The following is a 21,948-nucleotide window of genomic DNA, read 5'->3' on the forward strand; positions in this document are numbered from 1 at the left end:
AATAAGACCGGCGGCGGCTACGCTGTTCATTACTTACAGTCATATAGATGAACTAATTTAAACTGAACCGTGTCACCGAACACATTGACAGGGGGGCGCCACCATCATTTCAACTATATAGTTTCCAACGTGGCAAAAATCGGAACCAGCGATTCGGTATTGATGGTGGTGGCACCCCCCTGTCACTGTCATGGGTGGGACAGTTCGTTTTAATTTATGTATATTATGTTACTTACCAGTTATTAATAATAATTACCGACAGTCAAGGTAAAAGTAAGAAAGTAATCACATTAATTTATCACTTACAAATATCTTAAAAGAGAACACCGGCTCGTGTACAGCGTGTACAGCAACACATTTTGAACGTTTTGATATCTTAATATATTAATACTAGCTTTCCGCCCGCGGCTTCGCCCGCGTGGAATTTTGTCTGTCACAGAAAAACTTTATCGCGCGCGTCCCTGTTTCAAAAACCGGGATAAAAACTATCCTATGTTCTTTCCCGGGACTCAAACTATCTCTATGCCAAATTTCATCAAAATCGGTTGCGAGGTTTAAGCGGGAAAGCGTAACAGACAGACAGACAGACAGACAGACAGACAGAGTTACTTTCGCATTTATAATATTAGTTGGGATAAATTAGTGGTATCCTTCCGTTTGGCCAAATTACTTTTCGCCAAATTTCACTTCGCAAACAACTTATCGCCTAAGTTTCATTTCCCAAATGAACTTTTAGCAACTGTACTTTTCGCAACTAATTCATTTGGTCAAATTGTCATTTGGCAAAATTTTACTTGGCAAATGTTTATATAGCAAATGTTTTATTTCGTCAAATATTATGTCCCAAATAATTTGTTTGGTCAAATTGACACCTCAAATACTTACCCACCGTTACCCACAAATCAAAGCATAAGGCACATTATCATGGTTTTCACAAGAATTTTATGTAAAACAAAGAGACTGCAGAAAGTAGTATGGTTGCAAAAAGTAGGTTTTGCTGAAAATAGTAGGTTAGGTTAGGTTAGAACAGTGACCCTTAATGCGCGAAGGCGAGCGAAGCGTGCCGCGGTAGCGGCCGCCGAGCGCTAAAATCACCACTATTGTTAATGAATCATTTGAAATTTCGATAAAAAGAATGAAATAAGAAAATTATTTTAGAACAAATTTTATATTTACTACCCACTAAACAAAATAATAACCACAAGCTAATTTGTATTCCATTCTATGCACCAATCAAATTATTTTGTAAATAGTTTATCGTGAAATATTTTTGCCAAATGAAACATTTGGCAAAACATACTTTACCAAACAATAATTTGCTAAACAATAATATGCCAAAAACGACATTTGCGAATTAAAAGTTTGCAATAAGTTGTTTTGCCAAATGAGAATTTGCCAAATGAAAATTTGCGAAACGTTGTTTGCGATGTAATAATTTGGGAAACGTTTTTTGGCCAAACATTAGTAATCCATAAATTAGTATAATGAGATTGGAATGTTTAAAATTTAAACGAATTGTTTAAAATTTAATAAATAGGTTTAGATGCGGCGGGGGTGGACCTTGGGCCTAAGCAGTTTATTTAATTTTATACATACGTAAATGATTTCTTTAATCACTTTTACCAAATTATTCATAATAACCGATTGTTATTAATAATTCTTTTTCTATCATAATTAATCATCATAATCAAATCAGATTAAATAAAATCTGAGTTGCGTTCTATATCCATTAGAGCGCTATGGTCTTTTTTAAAATACAAAACGTTTAACATTTCCGTGCAATATTTCTTTGATAAAATACTTATAAAAATGCTTTAGTTATTTTATGCGTATTTTTGCGATTGCCTAAAACCCTAAATCTTTATTTTCAAAACAGAAATATATTTTTTTACTGTTCCAGGCGAAATAGGTTGGTGACCAATAGGTTAAACAAAAGTTGTCTATGGTCATAAGTTTTGTGGCCAAAAAAAGTTGAGTGAGACATTTCGCGCTCATTCACTTCCGCCTCCCTCTCGGTCGCAACTGTTTTGCATCTTGTTTCATCGCGGTAAGTTATGTGTAAATATTATTAAAATTATAATCCATTGATTTGTCAAATAATAAAAAACTATTGTACAAATCAATTTCGATGATATATCAACTTAATTGTTTCTTTTCATCGTTCCGTTAGTGTAGGCATCATTTTTGTTGAAGGGGACGCCATTGTAAAACAAATGAAATAATGTTAAACAAACAACTTTTTATGGTTTAAAACTTTTTAAAGTGTAATGATCGAAGTTTTAAGTGTATTTTAGGTTCTTCAGTGCCATAATTTGTGGTTCTTTAGTTCATTAAATGTGTATAATTGCAGTTTCACGATGCCCCGCTTCAACTACGATTCCACCACGGCCGTCTGCATCGCCACGGGTAAGTCTTTTATAGTCTTATTTGTTCTTCTTTCCATTATTTTCTGTGTTTAGGTCCTTTGGTTCGTTAAAAATATACTATGTTTGGCTTTGATGAATAGTTATGGACCGCCATTTTTCTTCTTTTTTAATTGACTTGGCAATGGTGTTGTAGGTAGTTCATAACTGCATAAGATCTAGCTTTTTCAAGTCAATAACTTCACACATTTTCTAAATATGGTTTACAAGGGCGTAGCCCCTTATTCTATTTGCCAAGTTATTTAAATTACTTACACCTACCTACAATCATGGACCTATAAAAAAGGTCCATGCCTAACAGTAAATAGTTAATAACACGTAAGAAATCTTTATATTTTGAAACATGTCAATTCCACACAAGGTACTTGTATTAATAATGTCCTAACAGGCAAGTTATAATTTCATTGTTGATGAACATAAATTCACATTATCTATCAATAAAAGTTACTTAGATCTTCTTACTCTGAGATGGTTTTCATATGAATAGTTATGTAAAATAATTTTACATGTAGGATTAGGTATTTACTGTTGAAATTGGTGTTACATTAGTTATTTAAAATACACAAGTAAGCATAACCTTAGTTCTTATTATAAACAAAGCATTTATTGAATCACATCTAATTTAATTAATGTTTCAGTGTAGTTAAAATAATTGATTTGCTCTGAAATCAAATCAATAATAAGAACTTGATTGAATCCTTCTCAAATATTGGTAGGTAATATCAATGCAGTTTAAATATTATTTGAAAACCTTCAGATTTGCAATAGAATTATTTGTATTTGATACTACTTACCTATATCCTGCGCTTGTTATATTTGTATTTATTTATCAATATTTTCAATTTAATGTATTGAATTCTGATTTGACATTCATCTTACTAGGTATAGGTACTTTTTTTTGAACTTGTATAAGTCTGGATCTGACCATAATATCTAGCCTTTTATAAATCAAGATTAATAAATAATTATACTAATTATAATTTACCTACTTGAATAGTGGTATTAATAACATTTAATTTTTATCTCTTGTCATAAATTAATTAAATTCAAATAGATGTGCACCAATTGATTGAAGTTATCAATATTCGTCATGTTTGAAATTGGTCCTATACCTACTTAGATTATTAATCTAAGGTCCTATAATATTTTTCATTTTTACAGAAACATAAATTCTAAATTTCTATTGATTCATATTATTACTAAATTAATTTAGGTATGTTTGATAAACAGAAATTAGGCAGGTAGGTACCTACTTATTGTCTCAATGGGGTTAGGTAAGCCTGTTATTTGAATTTGCATTAGTTTTATTTTAGGAAATATTGTATCAATGCAATGCATTTTTTAGGTAGGATTAGCCTAATAAAATTACTTGTTGTAATATGAACTTACTGCAAAATGGTACAGTTACAGTAAAATAGGTTAGTACTAATTTGTATAATCATTGATTTCCATCATTACATACCTTAACTGGTAGGCATTGGTTTTTAATACAATTTACTGTTTTCTTTAGTAATTTGAATACATTTACCTACCTACTTAAGTAGGTAATGTTATTATTTAATTATAATAAAATTTCAAACTTTTGTTTACATTAAACTTCTTATTACTATTAGCACTAGCTGCTATTAATTGTATGAGTTTGGATTTTCGGTTTAGGTAGGTCTCTATAGGTAGGTATATCTACTTTATAATTTAATTTAATTTCTTTTATTTATTAGTAAAAAACAAACTTAATTTCAATTACCAAAACAATAAAGGTAATTAATCAGGTAGGCATTGTAAAATTTATCACTTGTTCATTGCATAACCATTTATAACTGAATATGAATTTCTTGACGATTTATTTTCAGAAAATTTGTTGGCACTATAGTTTGTCATTTTGTTTTCTGTGTGTAGGTACCTCAAAATTAGCATGATTGATATTGCTTTAAGGTGATGTTCTAAGGCCTTGTCAAAATGCTTTAGATATTTTAGCGGAGAGTGTTAGAAGATAATGAAAGTATTTTTATAATATTACATAACAGAGTTGAAAATTAGCATTAATTATGTGACCAATCTTTTAATTATCTTCCCTGTGTCATATAAATCTATAACACTTTTTATCATTCAATTTAGATACTGAAGTTGCATTCTTTACACGTTTATATTTTATGACAATAATTTTAAGAGAAAATTGACTTGAATCTTTTTAGAGTTTTCGTTATTTTTGTCTTGATAAGGTATCAGCATATTATCTGAAAATAAAGAAACCACCTGCATTTTGTATTTCGAAGCAAATTACTTTCTTTTAAATTATGTATTCGTAATGCATAATAAGCGCGACTTCATTGTCAATCAGACTATTATTAATTATTAATTTCTGGTAAAGGATTGTCCCATCAAGGCGATGCACGGTATAAAGGTAATAATGCACAGTGTGTAGCCATGTCAGCATGTGCATCCGCTTTGTCAGTTATTAAAAATCGGGCCGTGTTTGATGTTGCGGATATCAATACTATTCTTCAGTACGGTGATTTACTTTACTTGCAGTGCAAACCTCGGGACCACGTTTTCTTATTACCAGACGAATTGCCAAATGATTATCGAGTAGGAAACTTCGCGATTAAAATTAATGCAATGGAACCCAACTGGATTGAAAACGGGCTTTTTCCAGCTTCACTGCGCGATGTTGATGTTGCAACATTGCAGTTAGTTCATATTTTGCGCGACCGTGTATTCACTCGCGAACGTAACGATACTCGGGATAGTTACTTGTTCACCGGGAACAATTATACGGTTTGTTTTTGGAAATTTGGCAACAAATTTTATTTATTTAATAGCCATGCGGTTGGCATCAATAATAAATTTAATCATCGGGACGAAACTCAAAATAAGGCGCGTTTGTTTTGTTGCCAAAATTTAGAAGATCTCGCAAAATTACTGTTCATAGGACATGCGTATACCTCGGCGCAATATTCTATACATAAATTAACTGTAGTAAATTTTGCGCTAAACTTAGATCCCGTCGTCCCACTCGAGCCACGCGACGCGAAATTAACAACGTTGAAACCTGTCGTAGTCCTTGAAAAAGTTGAGTTAGAATCAATAGACATTGCACCGGTGCAATCAACCAAACGAGGTCGACCCAAAAAAAAGAGATCATCTAAATCTAAAGTAGATTCTTCCGCACCGAAAAAATCTAAATTAATTAATGAAAAATTAAAACCAGTTGTGGTTCTTGAAAGAGTAGATTTAACTGCGTTAAAAATTGCCCATGATGCGAAACCTTTGTCCGTCAGTACTACACTTTCTGATGTCAAATTGAAATTAAAGCCAGTCGTTGTAATTGATCGGGTCGATTTAAATAGCGGTCGGGTTAGTAACGTAACGTCAACCAAAACCCTTAGACACCGAGAGGCTGTAAAACGTTATGCTACCCAGAACCCAACTATCCATAGGGACTCGGTAAAACGGTACTCACAAAAAAATCCCTCGGTTAATAGGGACGCGGTCAAACGATATACTGAACAAAATCCTACTATTCACAGAGATGCGGTTAAACGGTACGCGCAAAATAATCCCTCGGTTAATAGGGACGCGGTAAAACGTTATTCGCAGCAAAATCCGGAAGTTAATAAAGAAGCGTCACAACAATATAATGTAGTAAACAGAAATTTAGAACCCGCGTTGCGTAATTCCAATATTTTGATCGGGCAAAAACAAAACGACGACTTAGATTCACTTCAAACCCATTGTTTCAAAAAACTGTCTTTGAATGACAGTCATAGATGTCCTCAATGTCAGGCGCGAATTTTTATAGAGGAAAAAGGTAGAGTCAAGTGGTGTTGTGGTTCTGGAGCATATAATGTTCAAAATTTACCGCCGTTAACCGAAGAGTTCTATTCCCACCCAGCTTTCCTTCTAAGACCGCGAGCTTTCAATAATTTGTTTTCGTTTAGCGCATTAGGCGTTTCTCATGGTTTTCATCAACCAAATTCCGGTGTGTCTTTCTTAAAAATTCAGGGCCGAACTTACCATCGCGTTTTTGATTTAGCTTACACTGACACATATAATCCTATCGGTATGTACATTTACGACGAAAGGGAAAGGACAGCTGTAAGCCAAAATTTAGACATGGAGGTAGTTCGCTGCATTACCAATTTTATGCATAATGTTAGTCCGTATATAGATTGTTTTAAACGTTTAAGTCAGGAGCCTTCCGAGGAGGCACATTTGATATTTGAACCCACGTCGCGACGCTCCCATGGTAATATTTTAGGAGACATGCCAATCGGTTCGGAAATAGCCGCAATTCTGAGCACAGAACGCGAACGCTATATTCCTAAAGCTATAGTCATATGGCGCATAGGTGCTCGAAAACCGCACACTGTAGACATTTTACATCCGCTGTATGAAACTTTCCAATATCCTTTGCTGTATCCACACGGTAATCCCGGTTGGTTACCGAATAGACTCGATAACAACGGCGTAAAACTAACACAAAATAAATACGTCCGTTGTTTGTTGCTATCTGAGCCGCGGTTTTCAGAGTTGAGCAGACTTTCTGAGGAATGGATAGTAGATATGTTCTGTAGAATATCAGAGGAACGACTTAGGTACATTTTTAATATGCAGAATCATTCCTCAGATGCTGCTCTTAGATCTGCTCCCCTTCAGGAAGTAGAAAACTCAGTAGAGATTAGTAACCAGATAGCAGCAGATGAAACCATACGGGGAGAGGGCGGTGTTGTGCCGGGACGTGTCTATCTGCCCAATACATTTACTGGAGGTCCACGGTATATGAAAACTAAATATATGGATGCGATTGCACTGGTCAATAGACTGGGCACTCCATCATACTTTTTAACGATGACATGCAATCCAAAGTGGCCCGAGATCCAACAATCTACTCCACAAGGACAAAGGCCTAATCCTTTAATTTGTGCGAGAGTTTTTAACTTGAAACTCGCACAACTTTTAAAAGACCTTAGAACTGGTGCTTGGTTTGGTAGATGTATGTATATTATGCATGTCATAGAGTTTCAAAAACGAGGACTGCCCCATGCCCACATTTGTTTTAGAATCGAAGGGGGTGGTCCCATACAAAATTTTGAAATCGATCAATTTGTAAGGGCAGATATCCCTCCTCCTTCTGAGGCAGGTGGTAGATTACGCAAGGCTGTGCTTGATCACATGATACACGGCCCATGTGGACCTCCACATAGAACAGATTTGCCATGTTGGGATACTGAAAAAATGAAATGCACAAAGTATTTCCCTAAATCTGAAACGGCTGTAACTTACTGCGATGACAAAGGTTTTGTTCATTTACGCCGTGATAGTAAAAACCAAGCCACCATTAAATTTAGAAATAGAGACATAACGGTTAGTGATTTGTGGGTCGTTCCGTACAATGCCGCTCTTCTCCTCAAGTATGACTGTCACATAAATTTATTAGCATATTCCGCACGCGCGATCGTCAAATATCTATTCAAATACATGACCAAAGGTCCTGACGAATCGCGCGTTACTGTCGTTCCCGATTCAGATAAAAACAATGAAATCGAGCAGTATGTCACCAAACGTTACCTTGGTTCTTGCGAAGCGACGTGGCGCATTTTAGAGTTTGACGTAACAGCTCGCGAACCGAACGTAAAGCAGCTCGCCGTACACCTTGAGGGCCAACAATCCATCTTTTTCAAGCCGGGAACCGAAGCAGATGCCGCGCGCCGCGCTCATTCGGACTTAATAACTTATTTTAAAAGGCCTCTCGGTGAACAGTTTGATAACATAACGTATTTAGATTTTTACGAGCGGTTTATTGTACATTCACGACGTCCCACCACAAAAAATGTAGAAATCTTTGAATTGAGCAATAATAAATTCTTGACAAGACGGCAAAGGGGCGAATTAGTATCGCGTTTATTCTGGGTCGCGCCAAACAGAGGTGAATTATTTTACTTGCGTCTTCTTTTAGCGTCTCAGCCGTGTCGTAGTTACGACGATTTATATAAACTTGGTGGTCCATTGTGCAAAACTTTCCAGGAAGCTGCGAAAGCTCTCGGGATCGCGGACGATGAAGCGGAGTATGAGATTGCTATGCAGGAAGCATCTACATTTTTGACTGGACCACGGCTGCGTAGCTTTTTCGTACTCTTAGCTGTGAACGGGGTTAGGGTCGTTTCTTTGTGGGATAAGTACAAACATTTAATTGGTCAGGATTTTTTGCAGCGTTTATCCGATGACGCAGAAAAAGCGTACAAACTTTGTCTCGTCCAAATCGACCGGTTATTGCGTAAACATGGGACATCCCTTGTCGAGCAAGGGTTACCGGGCGTTATAGACGATTCGACCGAAGTAGGCCGCGAGCGCGTCGAATATAATCGCGACGAGTTAAACACGTTCGTGAGTAGCTGGCTACCAAAATTATCCCCCGACCAAAACCTCGTGTTTAGTTATATTCACACTCTCCTGAGTGACAGCGAGTTCCGAAACTCAAACAATACTGCCATTTTCATTGACGGGCCTGCCGGAACAGGTAAAACTTTGCTTTTAAATGTAATTACTGCACACGCACGCGGAAATTCAGGAATTGTCTTGTGTACGGCGAGTTCAGGTATCGCGGCGCAAAATTACGTAGGCGGCATTACGGCACATAGCATGTTTAAATTCCCCCTCAACCCCGTAGATGATCTTGGTTACTGGAGCATTACCAATGGTTCGCAGCGCGCTGAGCTTGTTCGACAAGCTGACGTTATTATTTACGACGAAGCCCCTATGGCTCACAAATATTTAATTCACCTGCTTGATAGGTCTCTCCGCGATTTGATGAAGTGTAACAGGCTTTTTGGTGGGAAAATCGTAATTTTCGCAGGAGATTTCCGTCAGATACCTCCTGTCGTAGTAAAAGCTAAAAGTAACTCTGACGTAATCAATTGTTCAGTCAAGTCCTCACCGATTTGGGAACAAATTAAAATTTTCAACTTGAGCACTTCCCAACGTAACAGAGACGACCCAGAGTATTCTGACTTTTTATTAAAACTGGGATCGAATCAATTGCCGGTTCAAACTGTAAAGGTGAATCGTTCAATTTTAAATTTAGTAGATTTAACTTCCCACCTTTCTTATGTTACAGATTTGAACGATTTAATAGATTTTGTTTTTTCACATGTTGTCATTATTGAACCGGACACGTGTGCTGGTCGAGCAATACTCACCACACACAATCAAAACGTTAGGGAAATTAATTCCATAGTATTAGATAGAGTAGAGTCGGAACCGTTACACTTTTATTCAATCGATAAAGTCCTTTCCGATAACGCGGACGATATATTTTTAGGCGCGGACGCGTTAAATAAACTGCAGCCAAAGGGTGTTCCAGAACATGATCTAACACTAAAAGTAGGATGCGTGTGCATGATAATCCGCAATCTTAGTTTTTCAGACCGACTGGTCAATGGCACAAAAGTTATCGTCGTGAAAACTACGCCGCGCATAATAACCGTTCGCAAGCCAGGCGAAACAAACGAATTTTTGATTCCGCGTATCTTGTTTAAAGCTCCAATCGAACCGGACAGCCCCATCGAAATGACGCGACGGCAATTCCCCTTAGCTCTGTGTTATGCCATGACTGTTCATAAGAGTCAGGGGCAGACTATAAATCGGGTAGGCGTAGACTTGCGGTCGGACGTGTTCAGTCATGGCCAATTGTACGTAGCGTTAGGTCGGGTCCAAGAAAAATCGGATATCAAAATTTTAGTTTCGCGCGATAAATTAGTCGACGATAAACTTTTGCTTAATAATGTAGTGTACCCGCAGCTTCTTTAGATTACTTTTTTTATATATTTTTTTATTTTTACGCAGTTTCTCGGAAAGTGTAAATATAATTCACCTCATCAATCAATTGACAATTCTTTTGTGTAAATATATTTTAAAATCAATTAAAATCAAGCTGACACGCCTATACACGTGCATTATTTATTTATTTTTGCTTTTTTATACTCATTTCGCATGAATTCAAAATTTGGTGGTTTTTGTTTGGGCATGTTGGTTTTGTGTATATGAGTTATGCGTGTGTGGTGGTGTGAGTGGAGATAGTGAAGTATCGGGGGAATGGGCTATGTTAAATATCATCTCTACACTGTAGGGGTGGATCGGTATAGCGTCGTCACTTGGAGTATAAATCCATTTACATTGGTGTTTGATTTTAGAATAGGAGCTTTCTCGGTCAACCAAATTGAAGAAGAGATGTTATGATATCGCTGAAGGGCGAACTGAAGGATAGACGTGGACGACTGTTGGGGGGACACGCCAGCCTGTGGGCTGATGTTGCTGATGCTGTGGGAAACACCGGCGGACGTCTTGGGGAAGGTAACGACATCGAAGCGAAGAGTGTGGAGTTCGACAGCCGCATGGCTGCGGGCGTGAAGTTGAGGGGGAAGAGACCGGAGAGAAGATGCAGGGGTGACGAATCAAGGTAAGGTTAATGACCGCTTGATAATGTCCCACTTGTGCCAATTGAATGCCTCAGCGTCGACGGAATGTCAGGAAGTCTAGGTACAAGTACGAGTATGCCAATATAACAAACATATGCATGGTTCCGGAGGCAACGAGCAATGGGTGTGTTGATTTTTTGTTAGTTATATGCCGTTTTAAGCGTAACTGAACGGAATTGTTCTTACCAGCATATAATGGATATCGTATAATTGTCATTTTGTAAAAGTAAGCTTCAACCAAACCAACGCGTGCAAATCACCATCGCCGACGCGATCATAGGCGAATGACAGGTCGCACGACCAGTCATTGGCCTATGATCGCGCCGGCGATGGCAATCTGCACGCGTTGGTTTGGTTGAAGCTGAAATAATGTACAGGGGTAGCCTTTTTTTTCGCATTACTTGAATAAGCAATGCACGCTGCGTCGTAGGTTACACTGAAAAACATAGGTACTTTTATAGATATATAAAGTGCTTTAAACGGTTATGTTGAGAGTAGGTTTTCGTGGGAGCACATATAATATTTGAACCCATGCAATGACCGTGACGTAATGAATATGTCCGTTTGTTTCTTGCTATCTAAACCGCGGTTTTCCGATTTTTTTTATATTGTATGTAAAAAAATACAGTTGGCTTTAGGGATGGCCAAGGGGCCACTCCCGCCGCAACTTGACCTATTTTTAATACTATGTTGCATAAATTAATATCATAAATTAGTAATAAAACATTATGACAATAAAGTGATCCCCTCCATTGTCAAGATTATCTTCAGTCTGAATTGTTATTTTTATTAAATTAAAAAGAAAGATTTTGAATTTGTCATTCTCACTAAAATGTCTCTAAAATATGATCGAGTGAAGCGATGGCTGGCTCATCCGTCATGTCTGTGAACAGGCGCTGCCTTCGGGGACTGGTCAAACCAAGTTGTCCAGATTTTTACGCTTTTAATTTTGGATGGGGTGATGTTATAGCATTACTTTGCCACAGTTCCCATAGATAGTCAAAAATATTTTTGGTTACTTTAGTGTCAAAACAGTCACATTATTGGTAATAACACATTACACGATTGAAAGGGATCCTCTTCAATCTTATTGTGTTTAAGTTTTTTCAGTCTGAAGTATTACTATCATTAGAATATGAAAAAAGATGTCTTGGATTTGTCATTCTCACTAAAATGTCTTTGGGGTGGTGGCGTGGTGAGGCGGGTCGTTACATTCTCTAAAATATGATCGAGTGAAGCGATGGCTGGCTCATCCGTCATGTCTGTGAACAGGCGCTGCCTTCGGGGACTGGTCAAACCAAGTTGTCCAGATTTTTACGCTTTTAATTTTGGATGGGGTGATGTTATAGCATTACTTTGCCACAGTTCCCATAGATAGTCAAAAATATTTTTGGTTAATTAAGTGTCAAAACGGTCACAGTATTGGTAATAAAACATTACACGATTGGAAGGGATCCTCTTCAATCTTATTGTGTTTAAGTTTTTTCAGTCTGAATTATTACTATCATTAGAATATGAAAAAAGATATCTTGGATTTGTCATTCTCACTAAAATGTCTCTGGGGTGGTGGCGTGGTGAGGCGGGTCGTTACATTCTCTAAAATATGATCGAGTGAAGCGATGGCTGGCTCATCCGTCATGTCTGTGAACAGGCGCTGCCTTCGGGGACTGGTCAAACCAAGTTGTCCAGATTTTTACGCTTTTAATTTTGGATGGGGTGATGTTATAGTATTACTTTGCCACAGTTCCCATAGCATAGATAGTCAAAAATATTTTTGGTTACTTTAGTGTCAAAATGGTCACAGTATTGGTAATAACACATTACACGATTGGAAGGGATCCTCTTCAATCTTATTGTATTTAAGTTTTTTCAGTCTGAATTATTACTATCATTAGAGTATGAAAAAAGATATCTTGGATTTGTCATTCTCACTAAAATGTCTCTGGGGTGGTGGCGTGGTGAGGCGGGTCGTTACATTCTCTAAAATATGATCGAGTGAAGCGATGGCTGGCTCATCCGTCATGTCTGTGAACAGGCGCTGCCTTCGGGGACTGGTCAAACCAAGTTGTCCAGATTTTTACGCTTTTAATTTTGGATGGGGTGATGTTATAGCATTACTTTGCCACAGTTCCCATAGATAGTCAAAAATATTTTTGGTTACTTTAGTGTCAAAACAGTCACATTATTGGTAATAACACATTACACGATTGAAAGGGATCCTCTTCAATCTTATTGTGTTTAAGGTTTTTCAGTCTGAATTATTACTATCATTAGAATATGAAAAAAGATATCTTGGATTTGTCATTCTCACTAAAATGTCTCTGGGGTGGTGGCGTGGTGAGGCGGGTCGTTACATTCTCTAAAATATGATCGAGTGAAGCGATGGCTGGCTCATCCGTCATGTCTGTGAACAGGCGCTGCCTTCGGGGACTGGTCAAACCAAGTTGTCCAGATTTTTACGCTTTTAATTTTGAATGGGGTGATGTTAGCATTACTTTGCCACAGTTCCCACGGATAGTCAAAAATATTTTTGGTTACTTTAGTGTCAAAACAGTCACATTATTGGTAATAACACATTACACGATTGAAAGGGATCCTCTTCGATCTTATTGTGTTTAAGTTTTTTCAGTCTGAATTATTACTATCATTAGAATATGAAAAAAGATATCTTGGATTTGTCATTCTCACTAAAATGGCTCTGGGGTGGTGGCGTGGTGAGGCGGGTCGTTACATTCTCTAAAATATGATCGAGTGAAGCGATGGCTGGCTCATCCGTCATGTCTGTGAACAGGCGCTGCCTTCGGGGACTGGTCAAACCAAGTTGTCCAGATTTTTACGCTTTTAATTTTGGATGGGGTGATGTTATAGCATTACTTTGCCACAGTTCCCATAGATAGTCAAAAATATTTTTGGTTAATTAAGTGTCAAAACGGTCACATTATTGGTAATAACACATTACACGATTGAAAGGGATCCTCTTCAATCTTATTGTGTTTGAGTTTTTTCAGTCTGAATTATTACTATCATTAGAATATGAAAAAAGATATCTTGGATTTGTCATTCTCACTAAAATGGCTCTGGGGTGGTGGCGTGGTGAGGCGGGTCGTTACATTCTCTAAAATATGATCGAGTGAAGCGATGGCTGGCTCATCCGTCATGTCTGTGAACAGGCGCTGCCTTCGGGGACTGGTCAAACCAAGTTGTCCAGATTTTTACGCTTTTATTTTTGAATGGGGTGATGTTATAGCATTACTTTGCCACAGTTCCCATAGATGGTCAAAAATATTTTTGGTTACTTTAGTGTCAAAACAGTCACATTATTGGTAATAACACATTACACGATTGAAAGGGATCCTCTTCAATCTTATTGTGTTTGAGTTTTTTCAGTCTGAATTATTACTATCATTAGAATATGAAAAAAGATATCTTGGATTTGTCATTCTCACTAAAATGGCTCTGGGGTGGTGGCGTGGTGAGGCGGGTCGTTACATTCTCTAAAATATGATCGAGTGAAGCGATGGCTGGCTCATCCGTCATGTCTGTGAACAGGCGCTGCCTTCGGGGACTGGTCAAACCAAGTTGTCCAGATTTTTACGCTTTTAATTTTGAATGGGGTTATGTTATAGTATTACTTTGCCACAGTTCCCATAGCATAGATAGTCAAAAATATTTTTGGTTACTTTAGTGTCAAAACAGTCACATTTGGTAATAACACATTACACGATTGAAAGGGATCCTCTTCGATCTTATTGTGTTTAAGTTTATTCAGTCTGAATTATTACTATCATTAGAATATGAAAAAAGATATCTTGGATTTGTCATTCTCACTAAAATGGCTCTGGGGTGGTGGCGTGGTGAGGCGGGTCGTTACATTCTCTAAAATATGATCGAGTGAAGCGATGGCTGGCTCATCCGTCATGTCTGTGAACAGGCGCTGCCTTCGGGGACTGGTCAAACCAAGTTGTCCAGATTTTTACGCTTTTAATTTTGAATGGGGTGATGTTATAGCATTACTTTGCCACAGTTCCCATAGATAGTCAAACATATTTTTGGTTACTTTAGTGTCAAAACAGTCACATTATTGGTAATAAAACATTACACGATTGGAAGGGATCCTCTTCAATCTTATTGTGTTTAAGTTGTTTCAGTCTGAATTATTACTATCATTAGAATATGAAAAAAGATATCTTGGATTTGTCATTCTCACTAAAATGTCTCTGGGGTGGTGGCGTGGTGAGGCGGGTCGTTACATTCTCTAAAATATGATCGAGTGAAGCGATGGCTGGCTCATCCGTCATGTCTGTGAACAGGCGCTGCCTTCGGGGACTGGTCAAACCAAGTTGTCCAGATTTTTACGCTTTTAATTTTGAATGGGGTTATGTTATAGTATTACTTTGCCACAGTTCCAATAGCATAGATAGTCAAAAATATTTTTGGTTACTTTAGTGTCAAAACAGTCACATTTGGTAATAACACATTACACGATTGAAAGGGATCCTCTTCGATCTTATTGTGTTTAAGTTTATTCAGTCTGAATTATTACTATCATTAGAATATGAAAAAAGATATCTTGGATTTGTCATTCTCACTAAAATGGCTCTGGGGTGGTGGCGTGGTGAGGCGGGTCGTTACATTCTCTAAAATATGATCGAGTGAAGCGATGGCTGGCTCATCCGTCATGTCTGTGAACAGGCGCTGCCTTCGGGGACTGGTCAAACCAAGTTGTCCAGATTTTTACGCTTTTAATTTTGAATGGGGTGATGTTATAGCATTACTTTGCCACAGTCCCCATAGATAGTCAAAAATATTTTTGGTTACTTTAGTGTCAAAACAGTCACATTATTGGTAATAACACATTACACGATTGGAAGGGATCCTCTTCAATCTTATTGTGTTTAAGTTGTTTCAATCTGAATTATTACTATCATTAGAATATGAAAAAAGATATCTTGGATTTGTCATTCTCACTAAAATGGCTCTGGGGTGGTGGCGTGGTGAGGCGGGTCGTTACATTCTCTAAAATATGATCGAGTGAAGCGATGGCTGGCTCATCCGTCATGTCTGTGAACAGGCGCTGCCTTCGGGGACTGGTCAAACCAAGTTGTCCAGATTTTTACGCTTTTAATTTTGAATGGGGTTATGTTATAGTATTACTTTGCCACAGTTCCCATAGCATAGATAGTCAAAAATATTTTTGGTTACTTTAGTGTCAAAACAGTCACATTTGGTAATAACACATTACACGATTGAAAGGGATCCTCTTCGATCTTATTGTGTTTAAGTTTATTCAGTCTGAATTATTACTATCATTAGAATATGAAAAAAGATATCTTGGATTTGTCATTCTCACTAAAATGGCTCTGGGGTGGTGGCGTGGTGAGGCGGGTCGTTACATTCTCTAAAATATGATCGAGTGAAGCGATGGCTGGCTCATCCGTCATGTCTGTGAACAGGCGCTGCCTTCGGGGACTGGTCAAACCAAGTTGTCCAGATTCCTATGCTTTTAATTTTTAATAGGGTGATGTTATAATATTACTTTGCCACAGTTCCCATAGATAGTCAAAAATATTTTTGGTTACTTTAGTGTCAAAACAGTCACATTATTGGTAATGAAACATTACACGATTGGAAGGGATCCTCTTCAATCTTATTGTGTTTAAGTTTTTTCAGTCTGAATTATTACTATCATTAGAATATGAAAAAAGATATCTTGGATTTGTCATTCTCACTAAAATGGCTCTGGGGTGGTGGCGTGGTGAGGCGGGTCGTTACATTCTCTAAAATATGATCGAGTGAAGCGATGGCTGGCTCATCCGTCATGTCTGTGAACAGGCGCTGCCTTCGGGGACTGGTCAAACCAAGTTGTCCAGATTCCTATGCTTTTAATTTTTAATAGGGTGATGTTATAATATTACTTTGCCACAGTTCCCATAGATAGTCAAAAATATTTTTGGTTACTTTAGTGTCAAAACAGTCACATTATTGGTAATAACACATTACACGATTGAAAGGGATCCTCTTCGATCTTATTGTGTTTAAGTTTTTTCAGTCTGAATTATTACTATCATTAGAATATGAAAAAAGATATCTTGGATTTGTCATTCTCACTAAAATGGCTCTGGGGTGGTGGCGTGGTGAGGCGGGTCGTTACATTCTCTAAAATATGATCGAGTGAAGCGATGGCTGGCTCATCCGTCATGTCTGTGAACAGGCGCTGCCTTCGGGGACTGGTCAAACCAAGTTGTCCAGATTTTTACGCTTTTAATTTTGAATGGGGTGATGTTATAGCATTACTTTGCCACAGTTCCCATAGATAGTCAAAAATATTTTTGGTTACTTTAGTGTCAAAACAGTCACATTATTGGTAATAACACATTACACGATTGAAAGGGATCCTCTTCGATCTTATTGTGTTTAAGTTTTTTCAGTCTGAATTATTACTATCATTAGAATATGAAAAAAGATATCTTGGATTTGTCATTCTCACTAAAATGGCTCTGGGGTGGTGGCGTGGTGAGGCGGGTCGTTACATTCTCTAAAATATGATCGAGTGAAGCGATGGCTGGCTCATCCGTCATGTCTGTGAACAGGCGCTGCCTTCGGGGACTGGTCAAACCAAGTTGTCCAGATTTTTACGCTTTTAATTTTGAATGGGGTGACGTTATAGCATTACTTTGCCACAGTTCCCATAGATAGTCAAAAATATTTTTGGTTACTTTAGTGTCAAAACAGTCACATTATTGGTAATAAAACATTACACGATTGAAAGGGATCCTCTTCGATCTTATTGTGTTTAAGTATTTTCAGTCTGAATTATTACTATCATTAGAATATGAAAAAAGATATCTTGGATTTGTCATTCTCACTAAAATGGCTCTGGGGTGGTGGCGTGGTGAGGCGGGTCGTTACATTCTTTAAAATATGATCGAGTGAAGCGATGGCTGGCTCATCCGTCATGTCTGTGAACAGGCGCTGCCTTCGGGGACTGGTCAAACCAAGTTGTCCAGATTCCTATGCTTTTAATTTTTAATAGGGTGATGTTATAATATTACTTTGCCACAGTTCCCATAGATAGTCAAAAATATTTTTGGTTACTTTAGTGTCAAAACAGTCACATTATTGGTAATGAAACATTACACGATTGGAAGGGATCCTCTTCAATCTTATTGTGTTTAAGTTTTTTCAGTCTGAATTATTACTATCATTAGAATATGAAAAAAGATATCTTGGATTTGTCATTCTCACTAAAATGGCTCTGGGGTGGTGGCGTGGTGAGGCGGGTCGTTACATTCTCTAAAATATGATCGAGTGAAGCGATGGCTGGCTCATCCGTCATGTCTGTGAACAGGCGCTGCCTTCGGGGACTGGTCAAACCAAGTTGTCCAGATTCCTATGCTTTTAATTTTTAATAGGGTGATGTTATAATATTACTTTGCCACAGTTCCCATAGATAGTCAAAAATATTTTTGGTTACTTTAGTGTCAAAACAGTCACATTATTGGTAATAACACATTACACGATTGAAAGGGATCCTCTTCGATCTTATTGTGTTTAAGTTTTTTCAGTCTGAATTATTACTATCATTAGAATATGAAAAAAGATATCTTGGATTTGTCATTCTCACTAAAATGGCTCTGGGGTGGTGGCGTGGTGAGGCGGGTCGTTACATTCTCTAAAATATGATCGAGTGAAGCGATGGCTGGCTCATCCGTCATGTCTGTGAACAGGCGCTGCCTTCGGGGACTGGTCAAACCAAGTTGTCCAGATTCCTATGCTTTTAATTTTTAATAGGGTGATGTTATAATATTACTTTGCCACAGTTCCCATAGATAGTCAAAAATATTTTTGGTTACTTTAGTGTCAAAACAGTCACATTATTGGTAATAACACATTACACGATTGAAAGGGATCCTCTTCGATCTTATTGTGTTTAAGTTTTTTCAGTCTGAATTATTACTATCATTAGAATATGAAAAAAGATGTCTTGGATTTGTCATTCTCACTAAAATGTCTCTGGGGTGGTGGCGTGGTGAGGCGGGTCGTTACATTCTCTAAAATATGATCGAGTGAAGCGATGGCTGGCTCATCCGTCATGTCTGTGAACAGGCGCTGCCTTCGGGGACTGGTCAAACCAAGTTGTCCAGATTTTTACGCTTTTAATTTTGAATGGGGTGATGTTATAGCATTACTTTGCCACAGTTCCCATAGATAGTCAAAAATATTTTTGGTTACTTTAGTGTCAAAACAGTCACATTATTGGTAATAAAACATTACACGATTGGAAGGGATCCTCTTCAATCTTATTGTGTTTAAGTTTTTTCAGTCTGAATTATTACTATCATTAGAATATGAAAAAAGATATCTTGGATTTGTCATTCTCACTAAAATGGCTCTGGGGTGGTGGCGTGGTGAGGCGGGTCGTTACATTCTCTAAAATATGATCGAGTGAAGCGATGGCTGGCTCATCCGTCATGTCTGTGAACAGGCGCTGCCTTCGGGGACTGGTCAAACCAAGTTGTCCAGATTTTTACGCTTTTAATTTTGAATGGGGTGATGTTATAGCATTACTTTGCCACAGTTCCCATAGTCAAAAATATTTTTGGTTGCTTTAGTGTCAAAACAGTCACATTATTGGTAATAACACATTAGGACGATTGAAAGGGATCCTCTTCAATCTTATTGTGTTAAAGTATTTTCAGTCTGAATTATTACTAATATTAGAATATGAAAAAAGATATCTTGGATTTGTCATTCTCACTAAAATGTCTCTGGGGTGGTGGCGTGGTGAGGCGGGTCGTTACATTCTCTAAAATATGATCGAGTGAAGCGATGGCTGGCTCATCCGTCATGTCTGTGAACAGGCGCTGCCTTCGGGGACTGGTCAAACCAAGTTGTCCAGATTCCTATGCTTTTAATTTTTAATAGGGTGATGTTATAATATTACTTTGCCACAGTTCCCATAGATAGTCAAAAATATTTTTGGTTACTTTAGTGTCAAAACAGTCACATTATTGGTAATAACACATTACACGATTGAAAGGGATCCTCTTCGATCTTATTGTGTTTAAGTTTTTTCAGTCTGAATTATCACTATCATCAGAATAAAAAGAAAGATATCTTGGATTTGTCATTCTCACTAAAATGTCTCTGGGGTGGTGGCGTGGTGAGGCGGGTCGTTAAATTCTCTAAAATATGATCGAGTGAAGCGATGGCTGGCTCATCCGTCATGTCTGTGAACAGGCGCTGCCTTCGGGGACTGGTCAAACCAAGTTGTCCAGATTTTTACGCTTTTAATTTTGAATGGGGTGATGTTATAGTATTACTTTGCAACAGTTCCCATAGATAGTCAAAAATATTTTTGGTTACTTTAGTGTCAAAACAGTCACATTATTGGTAATAAAACATTACACGATTGGAAGGGATCCTCTTCAATCTTATTGTGTTTAAGTTTTTTCAGTCTCAATTATTACTATCATTAGAATAAGAAAAAAGATATCTTGGATTTGTCATTCTCACTAAAATGTCTCTGGGGTGGTGGCGTGGTGAGGCGGGTCGTTACATTCTCTAAAATATGATCGAGTGAAGCGATGGCTGGCTCATCCGTCATGTCTGTGAACAGGCGCTGCCTTCGGGGACTGGTCAAACCAAGTTGTCCAGATTTTTACGCTTTTAATTTTTAATAGGGTGATGTTATAGTATTACTTTGCAACAGTTCCCATAGATAGTCAAAAATATTTTTGGTTACTTTAGTGTCAAAACAGTCACATTATTGGTAATAAAACATTACACGATTGGAAGGGATCCTCTTCAATCTTATTGTGTTTAAGTTTTTTCAGTCTCAATTATTACTATCATTGGAATATGATAAAAGATATCTTGGATTTGTCATTCTCACTAAAATGTCTCTGGGGTGGTGGGTTACTAACATTAGTAATTTACCAGTATAATTTAAGTTAATGCAGTGTAATAAATAGGTTAAGGTGCGGTGAGGCTGGCGCTCGGGCCCCTATGCCGCCTTTTTTTTTCAACGGACTTCAAAAAAAGGAGGAGATTCTCAATTCGACCCGTATGTTTTTTTTTTTTCTATGTTTGTTACGCGATAACTTTGCCAATTATGAACCGATTTGAACAAATATTTTTTCGGCGTATAGGTAATACCTCAAGGGTGGTCCCATTTAAATTTAATAATAAAAAAAATAACCCCCAAGGGTGGAAAATTGGGGATGAAATTTTTTATACGCAATATCTCCGCCGATTATAAACCAATTTGAACGAATTTTTTTTTGTTGAATAGGTATTATCAAAAGGGTGGTTTCATGCAAATTTAAAGAAAATATTTCACCTCCAAGGGTGGAAAATTGGGGATGAACTTTTTTATACGCAATATCTCCGCCGATATGAACCAATTTGAACGATTATTTTTTTGTTGAATAGGTATTATTTGTATTCACGCATTTGAAGTCGGTTTTTTTTTAAAGTTATATTGATATTATTACATTTAGAAATAAACATTTCATAAACTTATTTGTTACGATTTAAGAGTAATCGCATCGGTATCCTTCCGTTTGGCCAAATTACTTTTCGCCAAATTTCGCTTCGCAAACAACTTATCGCCAATGTTTCATTTCCCAAATAAACTTAGCAACTGTTACTTTTCGCACCACCTTTGCTGAAGGTTCTTTTACAGACATCTGGAAGGTAGGTAGACTATTGGTCCTCCCGAAGGGAAACGGTAAGCCTCTCTCTGACCCGAAGGCCTATAGGCCTATTACTCTTTTGCCAATCCTGGGTAAGATCCTGGAGCGCGTCATCATCTCCTGCGCTCCCTGCTTGCACCGACATATATCTGACGCTCAGCACGGTTTCACCCGTGGCCGGTCTACGGTCACGGCGCTCAAGTTCATTAACTCGATCACCGAGAACAGTACTGCGTCATACGTGCAGCTGATCTTCCTGGACATCTCCGGTGCTTTTGACAACGCGTGGTGGCCGATGATTTTGTTGAAGGCCAAACAGACCGGAGCTCCACCTAATATCTTCAGGTCATTGGT

General features: G+C 37.7%; 1 protein-coding gene and 1 long non-coding RNA gene across 2 annotated transcripts in view; one reads left to right on the plus strand and one right to left on the minus strand.

The window, feature by feature from the left end:
* LOC135087195 (uncharacterized) overlaps positions 1-21,948 on the minus strand; it is a 212,684-nt gene that overhangs the window by 79,245 nt on the left and 111,491 nt on the right. The gene's annotated exons all lie outside the window — the stretch shown is intronic.
* LOC135087258 (uncharacterized) lies at positions 1,900-4,824 on the plus strand. Its single transcript, XR_010260735.1, has 3 exons — positions 1,900-2,047; positions 2,351-2,406; positions 4,792-4,824. It is a non-coding gene; the product is annotated as an uncharacterized LOC135087258 (long non-coding RNA).

The sequence above is a fragment of the Ostrinia nubilalis genome, chromosome Z (assembly GCF_963855985.1).
Source record: "Ostrinia nubilalis chromosome Z, ilOstNubi1.1, whole genome shotgun sequence".
Classification (NCBI taxonomy): domain Eukaryota; kingdom Metazoa; phylum Arthropoda; class Insecta; order Lepidoptera; family Crambidae; genus Ostrinia; species Ostrinia nubilalis.